Raw genomic sequence first — 10,946 nt, 5'->3', positions numbered from 1 at the left:
AGCGACCCAGCGCTGGTGGATGTTGTGCATGCCGGATGGACAAAAACCCCGAGTGATTCGGTAGCACAGGTGGGGGACAAACTCAGAAACCTGGCTGGCGACCTGACACATTGGGATCGGGTGCACTTTGGCAATATTCGGATGCAGATTCGCGAGCTCCAGGTTCAGCTACAGGAGATGTGTGACTCTCGAGGAAGATCGGGTCCCTCATTGGCTGAATTAAAAACTGTGGACAACCTGGTAGAACTTTTTTACCGGGAGGAGATATTGTGGCGCCCGAGAGCCAGAATAGAATAGCTTATGCATGGTGATAAAAATACCTATTTTTTCACCTTCGGGCCAGCCGTCGTAGGAGAAAGAACCAGATGAAATCCCTCCAGCGGCTAGATGGGCAGTTGACCACGGGATGAGATGGAAACAATGACCATAGACTTCTACAAAGACTTGTATACATCTCAAGGGGTTCATGACATGGACAGGGTTCTAGACACAGTGTGTCGGAAGGTTACGACAGCGATGAACGATAGTTTAAACGCTCCATACAGTGCCCGGGAGGTCAAAACCGCACCTTTTCAAATGTACCCCACAAAGGCACCGGATCCCGACGGCTTTCCAGCTCACTTCTTTCAGCGTCACTGGGATGTGTGCAGAGATGAGGTCACCAAAGCAGTCCTTAAAATTGTTGAGGGGAAAGAGTCACCGGAGAGCATCAACGAAACTACTTTGGTTCTTATTCTAAAGGTGAAAAATCCTACACTTTTGTCCCAATTCCGGCCAATCAGCTTATGCAATGTACTTTACAAGATTGCTTCAGAGATAATTTCAGAGGAACAGTCAGCCTTTGTACCCGGCAGGCTGATTACTGACAATATTATCATGGCCTATGAATGTCTACATTTTATGAAAAGGAACAAAGCAAAGAAACACCAATCCTGCGCCTTAAAGCTAGACATGATGAAGGCTTACGATAGAGTTGAGTGGGACTACCTCAAGGCTATTATGCTAAAGTTGGGTTTCACCGGAAACTGGGTAAGTATTGTCATGAGCCTTGTTACCACAGTTAATTTTTCTGTGTTGTTTAATGGGAAGAAGCTTGAAGGTTTTAAACCATCCAGAGGAATCAGATAGGGGGACCCAATATCCCCGTACTTGTTCTTGATAACAGCAGAGGGCCTGTCGTGCCTGTTAAAATTGAGAAGTGAGTCATCCAACTTGGAGGGGTTACAGGTGGCACCGTTGGCTCCACCAGTTAACCATCTCTTATTCGCTGATGACAGCCTGCTGTTCTTCAAGGCAAATAGTGCAGGTGCTACTGAGGTGAACCAAGTTCTGGAATATTATTGCCAAGCTTCGGGGCAGAGAATAAACAATATGAAGTCATCAATTTATTTCAGCAAGGGGGTTCCGGAGAGTATTCGGAACGAAATAAAGATCCTGTTAAATGTACCCAACGAAACCCTTAATGAAAAGTACCTTGGAATGCCGTCTGATATAGGTAACAGCAAGAATGGTTCCTTCAAGAATCTTAAAGATAGACTGTGGAGCAAAGTCCAAGGCTGGATTGAGACCACCATGTCGACAACAGGTAAAGAGGTACTTGTCAAATCAGTAGCTCAGGCGGTGCCAGTCTACTCAATGTCATGTTTTAAGCTTCCTCGAGGCTTGTGTGAACATCTCAACAAGCTTATTAGGAAGTTCTTGTGGGGTAGTAAAGAAGGAAAGATGAAATCTCATTGGGTCTCTTGGAAGGAGATGACTCAACCAAAAGGAATGGGGGGGTCTGGGCTTCAAAGATTTCAAGCTCTTTAACCTCTCAATGCTTGCCAGACAGGCTTGGCACATCTTGCAGAACCCTGACAGCATGTGCGCTTGCTTGCTCAAAGGTATTTACTATCCCAATGGAACCATTTTAAATGCTCACCTCGGCAGCACCCCGAGCCAAGTGTGGAGAGCAATATTCGAAGGTAGAGACATCCTGCAACAGGGTTTGATCCATCGCATTGGTAATGGAGCGAGCACAAGAATATGGGAAGACAACTGGTTGCCCCGACCAGAGATGATGAGGCCTTATGGCTGTTTGCTTAACGACCCACTGAATTATGTTTCAGAGTTGATTGATATGACCTCGGCTACATGGGACAGAGAGAGGGTTCAAGCAACCTTTCTGGACATGGATGCTAAAGTCATCTTGGGTATCCCTTTGTGCACAATGAATGTTGATGATTTTTGGAGCTAGAGCCAGGAGAAGAATGGCATCTTTTCCGTCAAATCAGCATATCGCATGCTAGTGGAGTGAATTACAAAAAATATCGACATTTCAGGCTAGGTTTGTAGGAACCACACATTTACGGAATTGTGCCAAAAAGCACTATTTTTTTCATAATTTTTTGCAAAAATCACTAGTCGTCGGCTTAGGCCATTCTGAGCACGATTATGACAGGTGGGTCCTGCCAGAAGGGGTGAGGTGGCACAACATAACGGTTCGCAAAAAGACAGAATAACAGGGACTGATTTGAAAAAGAGCCTGAGAGGATAAGGTCATCTTTCAAATAAAAAAAAGAGGATAAGGTCATCTCCTCAGCCGTGTGCACGAGCTCCCGGCCGGCGAGCTCGGCATGGACGACGGCTCCGCGACGCCCCTCCTCCTCCTTCTCCTCCTCTATTCCCCCGCCCCCACCTTCCTCCCACTCCCCGGCCTCGGCCTCCCCTTGTTGCTCACCTGCATCGGCTCCGGCAAGGAGAAGAGGACGCGCGACGGTGGCCGCGTAGGCGTGAAGAGGAGGCGCGACAACGGCGGCCATGGATGAGCTCTGGCCGGAGCTGCGCATCAACGAGGCAAATCCACTGACGGTGGGCATGGAGGTGTGGTCCATGTCCCTCGACCGTGAGGTCTGCTGTCGGCACCCCTATCTCTCCCATCTCTCTCTGAGGTCGGTGCCTTCCCCAATCTCTCCCGTCTCTCTCTGATGCGTGCCTGATGCTCAAGCCGACGGCACCGGAGCTCAATCATGGTTGCTCGATGCCCAAGCTGGATCAGCCTGAGCTCATCCATGGCCGCTGATGCTCAAGCCGCCGCCGGAGCTCCATTGCCTTGCCGTCCTAACCGACACCGCCGCTAGATCCACGCCCTCTTGCCCGTCCGAGACCACGCGGACCTCCCTGTGCCCCGTCGCCGGCGTCCACCACCGAACTGGAGGACCCGATTGCTTTTTCTTCAGGGGTCCTTTTGCAAAATAAAACTATAGCGGGATGTAATTGACTATTTTTTTGCCATGTCACTCCTTCTGACGGGACCCACCTGTCATAATCGTGCTCAAAACGGCCTAAGCCGGCGACTAGTGTTTTTTGCAAAAAATTATGAAAAAAAGTAGTGCTTTTTGGCACAATTCCGTAAATGTGTGGTTTCTGCAAACCTTACCTGAAGTGTTGATGTTTTTTGCAATTCACTCCATGCTAGCGAGTACAAGACAGAGGCGCGAAGCGTGGTTGGAAAACAGGGTTGGGCCCTCCAACACGGCGACAGAAGAATTGCAGTGAAAAAGGCTATGAAAAACAGAAGTACCGGGGAAGGTTCGCATGTTCCTTTGGAGGTTATCTAAACACTCTATACCAACTAATGACGTTAGGGCGCATCGACACATGTCAGACTCCAGCGCATGCGGCATTTGCGGCGCCCCAGATTCATGGAGACATTCCCTCTTGGAATGCGGTTTCATCAACAGGTATCTTCAAGATCTGAACCTGCTGGCTGCACCTACTCTTAACCAGACTCAGCAAGCTGCTCATTTGGCCAATGCAAATACTCGACGCCCAAAAGCACCACCAGCGGGCCATGCAAAGATTCATCTCGATGCTGCTTGTCGTAAGGGACTAGGAGGCGCAGTGGCAGCTGTTTGCTGTGATGAAACGGGCGCTTATCTGAGAAACTCAGCCCTCGTGATTGCAGGAGTTGACGACCCTGAAATTCTGGAAACAATAGCCTGCAGGGAGGCGCTAGCATTGGCACAGGATCTCAACATCCAAAGCCTTGTTGTTGCATCAGGCTCTAAGGGAGCATACGGAGCTATCAACAACAGAAACGATGGAACCAATGGTGCAATCATCTCGGAGATTCATAGTATAGCTTTTACTTTGAGTTGTAGTTTTACATTTGAAGGTCGTGCCATTAATGTTGAGGCACATAGATTAGCCAAGTATACATTTTCCTTAGGTCCGGGGCGACACATTTGGCTAGGCCAACCCCATGACGAAAGATGTATCCCATTTTATGTGGTCTTTGCTGAATAAAACTTGGTTTTATCTCTAAAAAAAAGATTCACGAGAATCTAAAATGTGTATAACACACTTGCCAATCACCACCGTCAGCGGAGGACAGAATCATAAGAGAAATGATGCAAATTCTACTTTAAAGTGCACATCGAATCTCTATCAAGATAACAAATTAGTTGGCATCAATATGTTATAATCCATGAGCTTAAATCTAAAAATACATCGTGTTTTCCCATGTTTTTACATCATTTTTGCTGTTGGAAAAAATAAATCAAAAACCTTATTTTGGCCTGCAGAGTAAAAGTATTATGGTCACAGAGGCTTGAGAATCTAAAAAACATTAATCACAATTAAACTAAAATAAAAAATGGGTCCCGATGGGCTTTAATCACAACTAAATTAAAAATAAAAACTTGGTCCCGATGGGGAATGAGTTTGAGTCACGAGAATCTAAAATGTGTATAACACACTTGCAAGTCCTTGCAAATCACCACTGTTAGCGGAGGAGAAAATCACGAGAGAAATAAGCAAACTCTACTTTAAAGCGCACCATCAGATCTCTGTAAGATAACAAATGAGCATAAATCTAAAAATATTGTGTTTTCCATGTTTCTTACATCATTTTTGCTGTCGTGAAAAAAAAACTACTTTTAGCCTGTAGAGTGAAAATGTTATGGTCTCGTAGAGACTTGAGAATCTGAAAACATTAATCGCAATTAAACAAAAATAAAAATCTAGGTCCAGGTGGGCTTTAATATGAATTAAATTTAAAACAAAAAAATAGGTCCCGATGCGGATTGAGTTAGATTCATGAGAATCTAAAATATGTATAACACACTTCCCAATCACCACTGTTAGCAGAGGAGAGAATCATGAGAGAAATAATGCAAACTCTACTTTAAAGCGAATCATCGGATCTCTATCAAGATAAAAAATTAGTCATCATGAATATGTTGTAATCCATGAGCTTGAATCTAAAAAATATGTGTTTTCCCATGGATTTTTACATCATTTTTGGTATCGTGTAAAAAAAAACTATATTTGGCCTGTAGAGTAAAAATATTATGGTCTCACAGAGACTTGAAAAAACTAAAAAACATTAATCACAATTAAATTAAAATAAAAATGTGTCCCCATGGGCTTTGATCGCAATAAATTTTAAAATAAATCAACTATCCCTATGGGGATTGAGTTAGATTCACAAAAATCGAAAAAGTGCATAACACACTTGCCATTCCCCACTGCTAGCAGAGGAGAGAATCACGAGAGAAATAGTGCAAGCTCTACTTTAAAGCGCACCATCGGATCTCTATCAAGACAACAAATTAGTCGTCATCAAAATGTTGTAGTCTACGAGCTTAGTAAATCTAACAATATACCGTGTTTTTCTATGGTTTTTCACATCATTTTTTCTATCATGAAAAATCATAAAACTTATTTTTACCATGTAGAGTAAAAATATTATGGTCTCACATAGACTTGAGTATCTAAAAAAAATTAATCAAAATTAAATTAAAATTAAAAAAATGGGTCCCAATGGGCTTTAATCTCAATTAAATTTTAAACAAAAAATTGGTACGATGGGGATTGAACCCGTGACCTTCCACATATCAAACGGATACTCTAACCAACTTTTTTTTGAACACGATACTCTAACAAGCTAGGCTATGGGACCTTGACACATAGTCGTATTATCAAATTAATATAAATTAAAACCAAAGTTTTAAAGAAAATGATGGCGAACTTTAATTTAAATTAACTTTTTTTGTCACTAACCATCTGATGATACTAGAAGATACCTCACGCATTGCGCCAGAAATCCAGCAATGGAGAGATATGAAAAAAAAGGAAAATGGTAATGTGTGATCATTATTAGATTGACACATTTCAGTGCAAAAAGATTAACATTGACCCATTTTCTCAATTCAAAGTTCATCAAACTACAGAAATTGCAACGTAAATCTGGAGCTCATTTAGAGGGTTTGAAGAATATTTCGTTGCGACTTACAGTGAGGAGGTTAGTAGAAGATTGGCCAGAAAATTGTCGCATTTTTTTTAACATTGACCCATTTTCTCAATTTGAAGTTCATCAAACTACAAAAATTGCAGCGTAAAACTAGAGCTCACTTAGAGGGTTTGAAGAATATTTCGTTGCGACTTACAGTGAGGAGGTTGGCATAAGATTGGCCAGAAAATTGTCATGCTTGCAAACTAAATTTGACATCATCGCGCCAATATAAATCGGCCATGAAAAACTTCATGTTTGTTATCATTTTCAAAAATACATTGTCCCCCTAAAAAATTATGAAGAATACTGAAAAAAATATTGTGCTTGCAAACTAAACTTCATGATTTTTAATGTTTCCAAAAGTATATTTGTGCCCCTAAATAATTATGAAGAATATAATAAAAAACTGGTCCCGATGGGGCTTGAACCCATGGCCTTCCGTGTATCAGACGGAAACTTCATGATTTATTTATTTTAGTTCCGATGTCTTTCATGAAAAATTCAAAACTTATTTTCAGCCGACACAAAAAAAAGTGCCAATATAAATCGGCCATGAAAAACTTCATGTTTGTCATCATTTTCAAAAATACATTGTCACCCTAAAAAAAATATGAAGAATACTGAAAAAAATATTGTGCTCGCAAACTAAACTTCATGATTTTTAACGTTTCCAAAAGTATATTTGTGCCCCTAAATAATTATGAAGAATATAATAAAAAACTGGTCCCGATGGGGCTTGAACCCATGACCTACCGTGTATCAGACGGAAACTTCATTATTTATTTATTTTAGTTCCGATGTCTTTCATGAAAAATTCAAAACTTATTTTCAGCTGACACAAAAAAAAGTGCCCCCCCCCCAAAAATAATGTAAGAATACTTCAAAAACTAATAGTAATTAAATTCGAAACCAAAACCAAAAATTGGTCCCATGGGGCTTGAACCCATGACCTTCCGTACATCGGACGGAAACTCTAACCAACTGAGCTACGGGACCTCAACACATAAGCGTGTTCTTGAGCAAATAAAAATTAATAATCAAAGGTTTAGAGAAAATGATGACGAACCTTATTTATAATACTCCTAATAATTAACAAAATTTCTGTCGCTAACCATCTGATGATCTGATCCGCCGGATAAAACTGGACGGTCGGATCGGCGCGTCTCCCACTCTCCTCACGACCTCGCCGAAACCTCATTCCCAAGTCCTAAGAGCAACTCTAGCAGACCCCGCATCCCGTCCCGACTCGTAAAATAACTGTCAAAATGCGGGTTGGGGCGGAAAAACCAGCCCAATTAGACCTCGCATCTCGCCCTGGCCCGCAAAAAATTTTAGGGGGCGCGACAAAATCCCGAGCCCAACTCGGGAAAACGCGGGTTTCCCCCTCGCGGCTGCGGTGCCTTGCATATAAGCAGAAGCGGTTGGTGGGGGGGGGGAGGGCATTTCATCCCGCGCTTTCTTCCACCAACCACCCCTCCTCTCCTCCCTCGCGCCGCCGCCGACCGCCGCCCAAGATTCCGACGAAAGCAGCCGGCAGGAGCACGCCGAAAGGCCGCCACGGGCACGAGGCCTCCCCTCCCTTCCCCCCTGCGTCAGCGGGCCGCCGGATTTTGCAGATCTGCGGCACTTCATCGCGAGCCGTCGGATTTGGCTTTTCCGGCCGCCGGTTGTTGCCCCAAGCGATGTAGTGGTCGGGGAGCCTCTCCCGCAGCCCAGGCAAAGGCGCATCGCCGCATGCAGATACTGCTTCGTCCGCCCGCCGCCACGGAAGGTTTGCGGGCATGGATTCGTCCGGCCGTCCACCGGGCTCGGCGCTCGCGCAACGTCTTTGTGGCTTGCCGATGCCGCTCATAGAGTGCGACGACTGCACACGGAAAGTGTTGCGGCTCACTTCGGGCACGCCGAAGCACCCCGGATGGGTGTTCTTCAAATGCGAAAACGACGGGGTACGTGCACTTGTGGTAGCTCATTTTGATAGCTCATTATTTGGTTCAATTGCGATAGCTCATTTTGAACATGCTCACTCATGTGTGTAGGAAGATGGATGCTCATTTTGGTTTTGGAAAGGCGAATACATTGATTTGTTGATAGAAAGAAACATAATAGACGTTGACGCACTCCTTAGAAGAATCGAAGGCAATGATGCGGCTGCATGGGAAACTAGAGGGAAGCGACGTCTACTTCTTTTGAACCAAGGATGAAGAAAGAAGAATGCAAAATCAAGAATCCGCAGATCAACAATGAATGCATGGAGAGGATATTAGTCCAACTAGTGGGAACAGTTATGGAAGTTGGAAATATTCTAAAATACATACTTGTGTTTCTTGTTTTCTTTGGTCTTGCTATTCTAGCAAACATTTGGTGATGTCTTATCTATTCAATATTATTGAAAAAGCAAAGAAATGCATTATGTTGGATCAAATTAAGGTGCAAATTTAGATTTTTCTGGTCGGGACGAGCTGTGCCAGATCAGATCCCGCAAAACCGACCCGTAAAAAAACATGTTCCGTGAATATCCTTTTTACGGGTCCGTTATGCGGGGTCTGCATCTATGGCCGTCCGCGTCGTCCCATAAAAGCGGTTTTGCGCGAACTGCAAACGCGTTTTGTGGGCCGGCGGGATGCAGGGTCTGCTAGAGTTGCTCTAACCCCACCATTTAAAAAAATTCCTAAGAGCATCTCCAACCGTTGGCCCCCCAGGGGGCGCCTAAAATCGCCCCCTGGGGGTGAGCCGGCGCAAAAACTCGGCCTGGGGCCGAGTTGGTCCCCAGCCGCCGGTCCCAGGGCCGTCCCTAGGCGCGGTCAAAAAAAATTAAATATGTTGCAAAGTTCAAAGTTCGGCGAAGTTCGGCATATATTACATTTAAAAAGCGGGTTTTTATTACATATATAATTAAAAAAAACTGGCTAAAAGCCGAGTAGTCGTCGTCGTCGTCGTCCGGCTTCTCCTCCTTGACACGGCCGTCCCTGGTGGACCCCTGACCGGCATCGCCTATGCGGGCTGGTGGCGGCGGCGTGGCGTCGTCGTCGCTGTCCTCGATGACGACGATTCCTCCCTCGTCGCGGCCCCGGCGGCGCTGCGTGAATCACCGCAGGGCGGCGCACTGGCGCTTCCTCGCCATCTTCAGGGAGTCCGCACGCGCCCATTCTAGGGCCGCGTCGTCGTAGAGCTCGACGTCGGCGCCGTGCTCCGTCTTCACCTCGGGGAGGCCCGGCTCTGTCTTCACCGGCACCAGGCCCGACTCCGTCTTGGGCTTGTGAAAGTGCAACTATCCCTAGGTGGTTTTGGTAATTCATAACAACATATAGCTCATTGAGCTAATGCTATTCCAAGATGACTATTTCAGGAAAGCTCAATGATTGGCATGGCATGGATGTGAAAGTGGAACCCTCAAAATGCTAAGGACAAAGGATTGGCTCAAGCTCAAAAGCTCAAGACTCTTCATTTTATATTTTAGTGATCCAAGATCACATTGAGTCTTTAGGAAAAGCCAATACTATCAAGGAGGGATGAGGTGTTGCTTAATGAGCCTCTTGCTACATGTGCTTAGTGATATGCTCCAAAACCCTCAACTACTTTCCCATATCCACATATGACCTAAACCCTAAGCCAAACTCGGTCCTACCAAGTTTTTCTATCCGGCGCCACCGAGTTTCACTTGTCATAGGCCACTGCCAAACCCTAGCAATTCGGTTCTACCGATAGGGATCTCGGTCTCACCGAGATGGGATTGCAAACTCTCTGTTTCCCTTTCGTAACTTTTCGGTCTCACCGAAAGAGCGAATCGGTCCCACCGAGATTGCAATGTAAATTCAGTGTTTCCTTTTTGTAACTTTTCGGTCTCACCGAAAGAGCAAATCGGTCCCACCGAGTTTGCCTGACCAACTCTCTGGTTAGCTAATTACCAAAATCGGTCTCACCGAGTTTGTGTAATCGGTCTCACCGAGATTACGTTATGCCCAAACCCTAACCATATCGGTCCTACCGAGTTGCATGTCAGTCCCACCGAAAATCTCTAACGGTCACTAGGTTTACCTTTTCGGTCCGACCGAGTTTGTTGATTCGGTCCCACCGAGATTGGAAAAATGTGTGTAACGGTTGGATTTTGTGTGGAGGCTATATATACCCCTCCACCTCCTCTTCATTCGTGGAGAGAACCATCAGAACACATACACAATTCCAACTCATATGTTCTGAGAGAGAACCACCTACTCATGTGTTGAGACCAAGATATTCCATTCCTACCATATGAGTCTTGATCTCTAGCCTTCCCCAAGTTGCTTTCCACTCAAATCTTCTTTCCACCAGATCCAAATCCTATGAGAGAGAGTTGAGTGTTGGGGAGACTATCATTTGAAGCACAAGAGCAAGGAGTTCATTACCTACACACCATTTGTTACTTCTTGGAGAGTGGTGTCTCCTAGATTGGCTAGGTGTCACTTGGGAGCCTCCGACAAGATTGTGGAGTTGAACCAAGGAGTTTGTAAGGGCAAGGAGATCGCCTACTTCATGAAGATCTACCGCTAGTGAGGCAAGTCCTTCGTGGGCGATGGCCATGGTGGGATAGACAAGGTTGCTACTTCGTGGACCCTTTGTGGGTGGTTGCTTCTTCGTGGACCCTTTGTGGGTGGTTGCTTCTTCGTGGACCCTTCGTGGGTGGAGCCCTCCG

General features: G+C 45.1%; 1 non-coding gene across 1 annotated transcript; it reads right to left on the bottom strand.

Moving 5' to 3' along the window:
- Nucleotides 1-7,200: 7,200 nt before the first annotated feature.
- On the bottom strand, nucleotides 7,201-7,273 carry TRNAI-GAU. Its single transcript has one exon. It is a non-coding gene; the product is annotated as a tRNA-Ile (tRNA).
- Nucleotides 7,274-10,946: the final 3,673 nt, after the last annotated feature.

Source organism: Triticum dicoccoides, chromosome 4A (assembly GCF_002162155.2).
Source record: "Triticum dicoccoides isolate Atlit2015 ecotype Zavitan chromosome 4A, WEW_v2.0, whole genome shotgun sequence".
Taxonomy (NCBI): domain Eukaryota; kingdom Viridiplantae; phylum Streptophyta; class Magnoliopsida; order Poales; family Poaceae; genus Triticum; species Triticum dicoccoides.
The sequence above is the reverse complement of the archived record's forward strand: the minus strand, read 5'-3'. Positions and strand labels throughout refer to the sequence as shown.